The following is a 13,252-nucleotide window of genomic DNA, read 5'->3' as shown; positions in this document are numbered from 1 at the left end:
TTACTGCCACCTGATGTCTCGCATATACATAATTGAAGGCATGCTTCATTCAGAAGTGATGCCTAGGAGGTGAAGAACAAAAAGATTACGAGTTGTTCGATTCGTCAACGTCAAACAGCATGGGTTACCCAAATCTGGATCTTGGTTGGTAAGTCTAATCACCCGTTCGAGGCTGATGCTGCGTGGGAGACAGCTTTTCGCTTCTCAGACCATGAGAAGCTTTCGGAGAAGAGTGAAAGAATACTATTTTTTAGTCAACATTTGATCGCAATAATGCAATCTTTCAGAGGAAGAATTGTCTTGGCAATCACGATTCACCAGTATGATTTGCAGCATTAAAGTCTCTTGTGACATCTTTGGAATAGATATGGCTCCCGCGTGAGAAACTTTGCAGCCCTTCTTAGTATGGTCTATGAAGTCACTTGCATCAAGCACAAAGATGGGGACGAGTATACGCCCACTGGTGCTTCAGTCGAGTCCATAGTGGTCGAGCAGATCTAGAACTTGGCATTGGCAATTAAGAAGATTTTTCCGGCCAGGCCTGTTCCCGCCATCAATAAATCTCGATCCAAGAACGTTTTGCGTGGGAGGTCAAAGTGATAACTGAAGATCTTAGCCGGCAGCCAAAAGCATGGGTGTCTGTATCCGCTTTCGTTTAACTGAACTTCAATACTCAGAGCCTGCTACGGTAAATTGGCATCTGTGGTGCTTCCCAATTGGCTTCCCAGCACCGTTTTCCATTTCAGGGTACATTTATCTCATAGTCCTTGTGTGGTCGCTCCTCTCGTCAAAGTGGGGGCAATGGTTGTCGGCTTTCGGGCTGCCGTAGTCGACGATGTCCAATGTCTAGCCTTTGCCCCATCACGAACAACCACATGCTACAAAAGACTGTCGATCTACAGACGTGCGACCTAGTCTGTCATTACTCCAAGCGCGGTCCCACTGCAACCCACTCATGCAGCAGAAGACAATAGGAGGTTGTAGATATGCTCCGAGCAATTCATCAACCAGCTGAAGAATAACCCTCAGCAGATATCCATTCGCAAGTTCCATTGATATCAATATCAACGATTGCCAAGTTCGATCATGTGTACTGCCGCAAGGATGTCGAACTCACATCAAGTAACAACGTTGAAAATATGGGGGTATAGGCGAGATTGGACACAATATGTATCATTATTTCGAATATGCCAAAGTAACTGAGCCCCCAGAAATACACAGAGCCACACGTTCAGAGTACCTAGACTGAGAAACGAGCTGTCGGCCCCCTATCCGGGCGTGACAAGGTGAGTGACAATGAAAGATCGCTCGACCTAGTGAGCGAGTCTTTGGGACCTCTCGCATTGACGTTGTTTCAGATGATGGTGGATACCCGATGACCGTTTTCATCGTTTCAACTGAATGGCGTTGGCACCGACCGGTCTCACTCTCAGAGGTAGCTCACATATCAACGGATGATATTTGATGGGACGACAGTCCCCGTATGGGCAACTTATTGCGTGTTTCCTTGAGCACTCGAGCTCTATTACCAGCTGTCCTGTTGAATGTTCATGGTATAACTAGTTTTAAATTACACTGCTTTGGACAATTGGTGACTTCTCGTGTCTGTTGCACTGTCACTATGTATGTTGACGCGTCAATATGAGCGTGAGCATCCTCAGGGTGGCGGATCAGATGATATCAATCAACCAGCTTCGTAATCCATAAGATAAGTTGGGGCAGCGCGACACCATGCATAAGATATGTGCAGATGTGCCCAGCGCTCCACCTCAGGAGAGGCACATTTCCTTTTCGCCCAGAGGGCAACTATTTTGACTACACAACCATTCCAAGGTTGGGATCTTTCACTACCTGCTATCGCATGAACACGAACTGCATGTGAAAATTCAGAAGACTGAGACCTTTCGGTTTAGAACAGGTGATGTACATCGGCGGGGAGAAGACAGTTCGCGGGAAATTATTTCGGTGCATGTGCAACTCATCCGACCTCAAAGCGCGGATGAGAAAAGCCCTGTCAACTGCATCATCCGTCATTTTATCGCCTTTTCTCGATCTTCGTCTATTCATTCTTGCAGTGGGTGGCAAAACATTCACACCTTCGTCAGCATTATCACATCCGGGAGTGCCCAGTGACTTCAGCCGCCGGAATGGAGGGCGGAGATGGGCACAGCATGTGGCGGTCCCGCAAGTTCGCGAGTAAAGGCGAAAGGATGTTTATGGAGTGCGGCCAATACCACTCGTATGGACACACCTTGCATCAGGTCTACTCATATCAGCAGCAGACATCCCGACTGTCATAGTCATACTCATAATGCCAATGATTTTTTCTGTGGGAAGCTCCAACGCTGTCACCGTCGGTTGCACTTCTGTCATAAGATTCATCACGTATTACTCAAGCTCAGGCTCACCCTGCTGGAAAGTCTTGTTAGAAGAGTGTCCCCGGCGATGTGTATGTGGAGAGATCGGTCTGGGAGATACCTAGACACATTGGATACTGGCAAAAGATGACATAGGCTGAGTGGCCTCAAGCGGAACACTACATTTGGAAGTTGAACAGCAACATGAGATAGTGTAGTAGTATTTCTAATGATGCTGCATCGACTTGCGAATAGCTTTCGACATATCGACCCTGACACGCTGACTTCGTTGCGAATACTCCCGTTAGCATGATGGGTTCAGTCTCTGAATCCCTAGATGGGCCACCATGGGGAACACGCAGTGCCGGGACTTTCGGGAATGTTCGGACAAATTGCCCTTCCATTTTTATTTCTTCTCCTTTTGCGCAGTATAAACGCCATAAGGTCGTATTTCAGGCTCCTGTTCACTTTCAGGAGGAATCCGCCGCAAAACCAAATTACACAGTTAGGTCACGCAGAAGATGTTGAAGCATACTGACGCGATGTATCTTTTAAACGACAGACCTTAGAATTTCGATTTCTTTCCTGAACGTTGTCCAGACCTGTGGCTGGAACCATTGCTGCAAGACATAGTTCAATAGTGGTGGGGGAACACAGAGACCCAAGTTTCATCGTCCTTTGAACTCCGTAGTAAGAATCACGGAATGAACAAAAGCGAATCTTCAGTCCCATCAAGCAGGTAGGCAGGAGCAATGAGAACCGTTACGACATTACTTTCCGCTCCCAACGTTTCAACAGAGACTTCGAGCCACCTTATAATCTTCGCCTCCTTAAATGTTGACACTATTTCTGAACTGTACAGCAACCATAATGACAGACTTGGCAGCACCTGGGTTCGTACAAGGGTGCGAGCCTCTGGATGAGTTCATGTCGATTTTCCCTAACGTCTATCCAGCAGATGACGGTGCCAGACAACAGGATTGAACAAAAGCATATTAAAGAAGACGACTTCAAGCACAAAAGCACATGGCTGACAATCAACAGAGCCTGTAGATCGTACGTCGATTTCGTCTGGAGACAAACCTACAATGCGATGGTTTGATACCCGGAAAGCTGAGCCACGATACGACGTGAGGTGAGACATGCTTGTGCTTTTGCCGATAGGAACAGTAGCCAGAACTTCCTTAAGTTGACCAAAGTAAGCATCTGCCTTGGAAAGATTCCGCTATTAGCTGCAGTCCGTCCAGTAAATGACTGTTTGAGCGCCTGGAGACTCTCGCCTGGTTATGCAGAAACGCTGTACTTGTGTAGGAAAGCTGAACTTGCGCAGAGAGGTTTTACTCGGACAGGGAAGTTGTACGTGTGCAGAGAAGTGTACTTGTGCGGAGAGGCTCTCCACCGCAGAATCCTGGCTTGCACGTCCGTGGAGGATGTAGCCCGGCGAAGTGGAGTTGATGAGATTGGCACATGCCCACAAAGTTTCAGTTTTAGAACCCCACCGGCCCTGCAGCATGGTCGGGCCGGATGTTGAAGAATATGCAACTGTCCCATTCGGATCTGATCAATATCGTAAGTTTTACACACGGGTGCAAACTGACGTTGTGTGGTGACATACCTGTTTTGCTGGTCGATGGGCCTAGCATAGACTGAGGAGCTCCAATCACGGAAGAGTTCCCGATGATGCGTTGAGTAATAAGTCGTTTCTTTTCGGGAAACAGTAGAACCTGGAAGATATGATTTGCAGAGGCCTTCACGGGTTTGTATCTTTTACTTGAGAGCAGCTGCCCAGGCTTAGCAAGCTGACCAAGTACGTGCCCTCGGCAGAAGTAAAGTTGTTTCTTTCTTCAGCAGATACGAGTCGAAGTTTTGAAATTGAAACCAGCCAGAATCTGTGTGATGACAGAAGTCCCGCCACATGCGGAAGAAAACGGACGAATCATTTTCGGGGCATTCACCAATCGCAGACGTGTTCATGGAAGGTGATTCTTCCAGCTCGAGATATCAAGACCCTTTCAGCGCTTGATTGGGCCTCCGGTACATGAAGCTCCTGATCGCTCGAAGATACTGCAGTTGTCAAAGCACCAAATGTTTGTCTCACGGCGTTTCAAAGACGCCACGTGGTGGAGATTGAGTCAGAGTACTCGTGAAAGCAACCGGCAGATAACTGAAGATAAGTCTTACATTCGGGACGGGCAAAGGCTTGACGCCACAATCTTCTCTGCTGATGAGGATGAGTTGCCGCAGACATTTCATCACACTGCTGTAATGGCTGAGCAATACACCACGTCAGGGCCAAGTCGAACGATTTCGATCTTGTTTGCGAATTCTGTCTTAGCCGAGGTTAGTCAATAGGCGAAAAGAATGAATACTCGAATCACTCTCTATGCACCAATTGATGAAGTTTACCAAACGTACAAGCTGACTTTTAATACTTCCAGGATCCGTCCCGGCTCGTAAGTCATTAAATGGAGACTCGTAAGGACACGTCCGTCATGATTATATGAACATCATCTGCTCCCTGATGGTGAGCTTGCCCTTTTCAGGTCCAAGAGAAATTATTGACCTAAATAAAACGCAGCGGGGCCCCATTTGCGTCTGGGCAATTACATGTAGCTGTTGACCTGACTGAGAACAGCGAGATCTCTCGGATCGGCGCGATACAGCGCATCCCCAAGAGAAGCAGGGCGGCGGTCACCAGCACGGCCTGAGAAAATGAGTCACCATGTGTCTTGTCATGCCGTCATCGCAATGCTTTTCTATCAAGAGAAGTTGAGACTGTTGAGCATCAGAACTGTTAGTGCGTCAGTCTAAGCTCTTTAATGCAGCTGACCCTTTCCGCAAAGCAAGCAAACTTTTCAAGATTCATCAGACTATCAACTAACTATAAGGATATGGCCAGTCATTCAAGTCAAGTTGATTGCCTTGGCGTGGGCGCTGACTGCGACAAAGGCTCCTCACTAGCTGACCCAGCCATGCTGCGTCGTCTGTCATGCACATAAACAATACCAAATTTGCCCTGTTTGACTTGGGGGATTTGCAAGAAGAAGAAGACTTTGATGTTCAATGACCAGTATACTTGGCAACTCAGAAAGTCTTGAAACAACGAGCGACACCGCATTATTGCCACTCTATGTGGAGAAGTGATCATTTGAGGTTAGAAGATGTTCAATGTTTCCCAAGTCGATTCATGAGGATGCGGTTAGGCCGCAAAGATGCAAAGATAGAGATGATTTTCTTTTCAGGAAATTGCGAACCTTTCCATCAGGGCCATGGAGATCTGATCCCAGTGTGATTCAATGACTCGAACCAGTGTGTCACTGCATGTTTAGAGCGACGCAACCCTGTCTTCGGTCAGATCAGACAACATGAAATGGTCGTGCATGAAGTGTTCTTTAGTGCTGTTGCTATGTTGCCCATGAAGTTCTTGATTGCCTGGGAACATTTGTGTTACACGATATTGCGTCTCTCAACATAACGGCGTCAGTCCATTTGATAGACAATGAAGTTTCACACGAGAAGCAACCGTCGAACTCCTGTATCTCTTCGTAACGGGCACATTGGCACGGTCCAAAAGGCCTGCCGGTAAGTTCATAACAAGCAGCCTCCGCATCCAATTTGTTCACCGGCCATTCCGGACCGGACGCCGGTGGAAAAGGGGTGTAGTCCGAATCTGGATTCCGGAAACTTGAATCCCACGGAGGCTACGTCCAAAAGCCGCGCCCCAACATCGGTCCAAACCCCTTCTCATTCTGTGGCCACATTATGCCATTCCTAAGGGACTTTTGGTATTGCTTGGTGCTTCTGGAGTACAGAGGCAACCGGATACACAACGCCGGCTAACCATGACTTCAGTATTCGGATAACATCAGGGATGCGGACGTTCGATGTGGGCGCAAAGCCCCATAGCCCAGCGGCCCAACCACATTAATACTGTGAGCAGCCGCCCCGGTCTTTCCATTTTTCGTTCTTATCTGCATCCGTCATAGTTTCGAGCCCACCCAGTAGGGGTTTTCACTGCAGGGTAAAAAGCAGTAAAAGCATCTCAGTCAGTGCCCAGCCCAGTAGCTTCACATTAGACTGACTGTTTCGATCTGTTATAGCCGGCAAACATTGTACTGAGTGGCCTTATGACTATGGTCGGTGGCTATTTCTCTGCATGTGTGCGGTAATGCTGATATCGGCAAAGGTGGTTGCGTATCAGGGATCTTGATATTTGCAAGGCAGCTGTTCTGAGCTGTTTTTGAGTCAGTCGTTAATCGGAGCTGGCTGGGCTTCCGTTTGATGTCTTTCGTCTGGGAGCTCATCATTGGGTTTTTGAAAATATGCCAATGATCTAGGAACATAAATCATGTCAAGCAATGAGAAGGCTTGCCATGCGCCCGAGACGGTGATCTGGGAACCCGCTGTTGTCAGGGTACTGTCGAGATTGTGATATTTTATATTGAGGGATTGCTGATAACACTGTAACTGGTGTGTAACAGCCTACGGTAAGGTTTATAGATCGTGTACTTGGCTTGGATTTGCCATGTAAGTTGCTGGCGTACGTGCTGACTGGCTGGGATGGGCGTCGGGATACCTCCAATATGGACCAACCGGGCGAAATTGCAGAGCCATCTTCTGAAGGCTGATATGATTGCCGTTGGATACGACTTTTGTTTCCATGGACCTCAGGCGGCCGGGAAGACATCAACATCTATCGAAGCGAAACAAATCTGGCCTCTCGTTAGCCATGCTGTGCGTTGGCTAGAAAAAGGCACAGCGGAGCTGCGTCTACTTGCCTTCGAACTTCGGTAGCATTAGTCTCACTCAGAAGAATACAGAGACTAATACGTCGCAAGTGACCTAATGATTTCAATCAGCCGTGGGACTTCCTTATTGAATCTTCCACAATAAAGCATCATGCTCCCGCGATCTACCCTGTCTCTTCGAAAGATGTGTGAGTCGTACGGCCTACTTATTATTGAAGTTGTCAGCAGAATATAAGCTCATACCATCTGAACATGATGGTACCTGACTGCATACCATCTGGACATGATGGTACCTGGCTACATACCATCTGGACATCATGGTACCTGGCTATATACTCTCTGGACATCATGGTACCTGACTGCATACCATCTACCGAGGATGGTACGTGCAAATTGAGCTTGCCCTGTCTGTAAATTCTTTGGGACAATGGGTGGTATCACGTATCGAGACTTTTATTCCTCTTCTTCTGCGACGATCTTGCTGACAAGGTTCAAGTGCGAAAAGTAGCCACGACGCTCAGCAGCGAGGTTTTGAAAGACTGCAATTGCCAAAGGATGGCTTCAAGCAATTAAGCAATTAACGAAAGCACTGTTCGTTATCTAACATCTCACAATTGGACATGGAATATGAAGCAAGGGCGGCAAGCCTGCCTAGGAGTATTTTTAAGTGCACGCCCATAATGACATAAACCCCCGGTCAGCCAACAAGTAATCTTGTGATGTGGCTTGCTTTGGGCAATGTCGAGAGAGCTCAAGAACAATTTTTATCGTCTACTTCGAGGGCCAAAGAAAAAGATCAGAGGACCAAAAGACATCTACCGTGGCCGGCATCATCTATTCTTTCTTAATTATTTCATCTTTTCACTATAAACATTAAACCCAGCCGCAACTAGAGAGCTATACACTACCTATATCAAATGAAAACTCATCCAATACGCCCCTTGACCGCCTATTTGCCACATAAACTATTTCTCGATTCTGGCGGTCGTCGCAGCGTAATGAAAAAGAAAATAACTAAAAGCTGACACCCTTGCCTGACCTTCAACTCAACTCCAGCGCAGTGAACATCTCAAATACAGAAGTTAACAAAGACACTCACTCACCTTAGTGCGCGACGCAGGATGCAACTGGTAAGCGGAGGTGTATGAACATTCACTATACAAAGTAAACACAAAAGACTCACACCTCAAGGGACCAAGCTGCCTTGACGCTCTCCATCTTTTTCACGCAGGGTTCCTTAAGTCAACCTTTCACGCTTGTGCATGTGAAATTACCCTCTGAAAAGGGAGTTAGAAGGAGTAGGAGCTTGGAGAGTACGAGCGTTTAAGTGTGGTGGGAATTTTGAGTGCGGTGGGGGGCATCGGGCGCAGCTCATTTCACAGGTAGTGGTGGCATCCCCGCCTCAGTTGCCAGCTGCCCATTCCAGCGCGCAAATCAGCAGTCGGCCACTAAATCCAGGAGGGGCAGCCGTAAATTAGTCACTGAGGTGGTGCATCACCAACGGCGAGTGCGGAAGAAAAATCAGCAGGACAAACCGCAAAGGCAAATCAAATCATCTATTACTTGCAGACAAAGAGTGCGATCGTCAGGACTTATTTTCACGGCGTAGCGGCAGGTGGGGTGGTGCACGAGGTAGCAGTAGAAAGCCGGAATCGGTACCGACGCAGCGCGGCGGCAGAGGGGCTGTGGTGGGTTGAGCCTTTTGGGAAGCAAGAGCCGGGTTCTCAGCTCTCAGAATTGACAGGTAGTGAAATCAACGAGTGTTGAAGTCGGCAGCTGGTAATCGACAGTTAGTGAAATCGGCAGGTAAGGTAGGACAAACCTCACATTCCGCCCACCACAAAATGTGAAGTCCGAACCAACAATGAAAGGCACGGAAGGCCCTTCTGGCGCTCACAGTCACCTTGGTGAAACTTCCATTAACATTTAGGCTTTGGCAGGAGCACGGAGTGTTGGGTTGGTGATTGTTGTGGTAGCGACCTTGATGGATGGTAGCGACTCCGCCAGCGACTCCGCCCTGCCCGGCCTAACAATGGCAGCGACTCCACTTATTAGACGGAAGTCGGCTGGGCCCGGGCCCGAAGCCCGGGTCCCGCTTTACGTGGGTCATCTGCTACTTCAGCCAATTAAAAGGCTGGTGACATCTGTTCGTCCCCCGTACCTACGACCATCACACCCCGGACAGAAGAGGCTGCCCCCCGCCCAGAAAGTCGACGCATCGCATGTTTTCCAGCAATGTTTCCGATTATCGGCAACCACGAGCCCTCGAACTGGGTACATGGAAGGCAATAGAGGCACTTTCCCGGCCATACAGCGCTTTCCCACATATCTTTCCTCCCTTCTGACTTTTCTTCTTCGCAGTTTGCCGCCTGGAGGCGCACCTTGTTAACTGTTGTACAACTCTCACTGGGAAATATTCGGGGGCCACGATAGCTCACAGAGAAACCTCTATGGCCACCTATGGGGGTATATGAAGAGAGCGCGACTCTTATCCCTAGAATCGCACGACGTCAAACTCAGCCTCCATCTTGATCCCATCTTCAATCGTAAGATAGGCATCTAATAGGTCCCATCCCCAAACTAGGATGCCCGTCGGCCGCTCGTAAGCAAGCACGCAACCAATAGCCTCTCTTGCGTTATAAGCTAATCATCATGACCGCAAGCTTCTCGCCCTCGCTTCCTCAAGTCCAAGCCACGATCAACTCAGGTCACTTGAATCCAACACCCAACGCTGAGACTCTTCAAAGGGCCCTTGCCACTCAAGCCTCTAGAGTTTTCTCAGGCTCTCATCTGTTATCATCGATGTTTTCCTCAACAATTAGCATGCGTCATCCCCTTTGTTGAGAAGAAAGGGGCCTTCATCTCTCCATTCAAGGTATGATGTCAGTTGGCGGCAACATTTCTTTCCTGTTACAAGGCCCGCGATCCCTCATGCTGTCACTAATGTCATGTGTGTCTTCTTCTTGCTCTTGGTTTCATCTCGCATGGAACTCGTCGTGGAAAGTTTGTTTCTCAAGTCGTCACCAGATCCAAGTCACACCGACATTCATCATACCGAAGTCGGTTCTTGGACGGGCCTCTAGCGCCCAACAGACCTGGTATATTGCATCAACTATAAATTCCAAAACGTGAGGATGTAAACTAATGGACAGACGGCCGTAAGAAGCCGCGTGGACTTGAAATTTCTCAATCTTGAACACAATAAGTCCTTGATTGAAGGCTGACTGTCGGCTAGCCTCCGAGCAAGAACATTTGCAGAATCTGTGCCCATATAACCTACCCATTCGATGACCATTGTCGTCTGTTTCTATTCCTGGCACTGCTCTGGAATCGACCTCTGAGAAGAATTTGTCTTCGAACCTTCGGGTAAAGGACTCTTAGGAGGTCGTTCGATTCGCTTTCTTTTGGTGGAGGCAACCGCTGGTCCTTGTCAAGGCCAATGGTATCTTGCTATAACAGCTGGTATCTGCCGTCTGTAAACATTGGCCTTACCTTGCGACCGTGTCAGATGGGATGCGCCGAGGGCCACCTCAGCTGGAAGATCGCGGATGGACAGAGTTGAGCCTGGCCAAGATGCGACCCATAGACCCTTTATCTTTTCCGTATGATATCACAATAGTTGCCTGTAAGACTCAAAAGCGTATTTTTGTTGCCTTGATTGGTTCACTCCTGTCAGGCCTTCCGCGTCGTCGTATGCCGCGGAATTGATGCACTCAAGAGATTTTGGTGAAGATAGGGCACGGTTGTAAAGCTGCTGCTCTCCGGTTGTCGATGCCAGCGGCGGCCTGGCCGACAGCGTGGAGGAGAAGCATCCAAAGACCCGTGGTCTCATGCCTGAAGAACTGTTGTTGCCATTGAAGTATCCTTCCTTCGTGCTAGTCTTACAGTCAAACTTCCATGACGCCGGAAATATGACTGCATCACCGCTTCCCGGACATTCTGTATCAGTGAAACCGGTCAAGTACATCACCATTGACCTTTCCTCAAAGCACGTCACATTCCCAGGAGGATAAACGACGCCATGGACTTCAACGCTTGCAAACTCGGGCTGTCTGTTGCACTCCATCGAGCCCCTGTCTGAGCAGGAATCCAAGGTCATCATTGTTTCTAGCTGCTCATGTCTCGGACATCTCGACCGCGCAATGACGGACTCCCATCCTACGGCGATGTTCATGCCATGAAAGTGCAGGAGACGCAGCGAAGAAACAGGTGATACAAGACCGCAGACAGACTCAAAATTCTATGTCGATAAGACGGAAGATTGGACCTTGGATGAGATGAAGGTCAGAGTCAGTGACGTGATGATTGACTTTCGCGTTGACCATGTTAGTATAAGGCCGGAGATGCGAACTAGGGCGAGATGGTCAAGGTGTCCGAAAGAGACCGAAGCTGCAGCAGACAAGGGAGAGACGTCCGAAACCAAATTGGGGTCACTGTAAGCCAATGTGTCCAACCTCCTGACGCACAGTCAAGCGATTGTTGTGGGCCTTGAGGTCAACCTTCTCCTAGCAATATCGAGCAACACCATTTACTGAGTTGGCTATAGAATACAAGAATAGCAGGTGTATAAGAATGTCTTATTAAACAATAAAACGTCAGAGATTATACCCCTCGCCTTTCTTACAGAGCGTGACGCAAACCACAGCAACGCGTGCAGATAGCTGCAAACACAATCATCAAATTGCATCACATTGTTCTCTTCCACTTGAGAGAGAATGCATTCTTTCTGGAGTACGGCTCACACATATTATAGTGACAGCTTCACCAGATTGTTCCAGAGCCAGGTGTGTTCAGAATTTACTCGACACCTTTTTCAAACCACTTCAAAATCAGATCGCCTTCCTTCGTGAGGTCGCTGACTTGACACACCCCTGTGCTGTGCTGGTAATCTTGGTACAGACGGCATTCTCTCTCATGGCATGTCTATATCCGCTTTTGTTCGACCGAATTTTCTCGCTCTGATTACCTGACCAATTCGTCGAACAGCGGAACAAAATACGATCTAACATTGCTAGAACATCACCCTCTGAAAAGCCACCCGTGCCACTGAGCTGACCACAGGGCCGGCAAGTGCACCAAAGCACGGAATCATCTCGGGAGGCTGTTCGTCGTCTTGTGTCCAAGGCCATCAAGCAATGCAAACCTCTATTGCTCGTGACGGAACCGTTTGGGAATATGTGGCCTCAAACTTGCGCCCAAAATGCTGACGTGTTTACAAACTCACGAGGCTGAGCGCGTGAGTGCTCGTTGTAGAGCTTGTTGCTCAACGTGTCAGGTGGTCATTTCCCTCGGCGAACACCACTCTAGACACCTCTGTTTGGGACACGAACGTTCTGAGGTTGGGGAATATCTTGCGGAGCCTTGTGCTGACCACGTTGATATAACGCTTTCTGTGGTCTCTGGTTTGGCTATCTGGTAAACGGTAGTCGCCGTTCTTTGGGCATGATACAGTCGCAAGGGCTTGGAGCCTTGACTCTGAGGGCTGGGGCGCTTCCCATGACAGCGATGAAGATGACACAGCGAAGCCTAGGTGCAACTCTTCCAGGTATTTTTTTCGGGTCGCCATCGATAATAAGAGACTTTGGGCTGCCGCATGGTGGCCGCCATGGAGCTCCTCCGCGGGGTGGAAGTCGAATCTGAATGACCTCAGCCGTTCTGTGGGCTGGATGGCGGCAGCAACGTCTGAAACCGTGAAACTCGAAGTCAGCCACGAAAGACCCAGCGAGACCGTTTGTTGCGCTAGGAATGGACCATCTGCGGGATGAGATCCATGATGCTTCTCTCCACGTGATAGGGGTCAAACGAGACAGAGAGTCTAGCTAGCGTCCTAACCTCGGGTAGATAGCCAAGGGTTCGATGGCTCTCGACGGCGACTGTAAGCTCTGTAAGCGCGCGGAAGGGCTGGTCGGGCGCGGGCTCCAGGCTCCAGCTAAAGTTGGGGTAGACCATGCTGCTAACGTCTGAAGGGATAGAAGCCAATAGTTTCCACAGCCTCAGCGACCGAGCCATGGCGCTTATCAGGCATGCGAATATGCCCAGCTCAAAGGCCATGATATTCCGGGGGTTATTAACACTCTGGTAATTAGCCTTGGGGGATGGGAACGCTATGTCCCCGCTAAGCCACAGCTAGGCTGAAGTCAAGGTGGC

Source organism: Colletotrichum gloeosporioides, assembly GCF_011800055.1.
Source record: "Colletotrichum gloeosporioides strain Lc1 chromosome Unknown consensus_25, whole genome shotgun sequence".
In the NCBI taxonomy this organism is placed as follows: Eukaryota; Fungi; Ascomycota; class Sordariomycetes; order Glomerellales; family Glomerellaceae; genus Colletotrichum; species Colletotrichum gloeosporioides.
Note: the sequence above shows the minus strand (reverse complement) of the source record.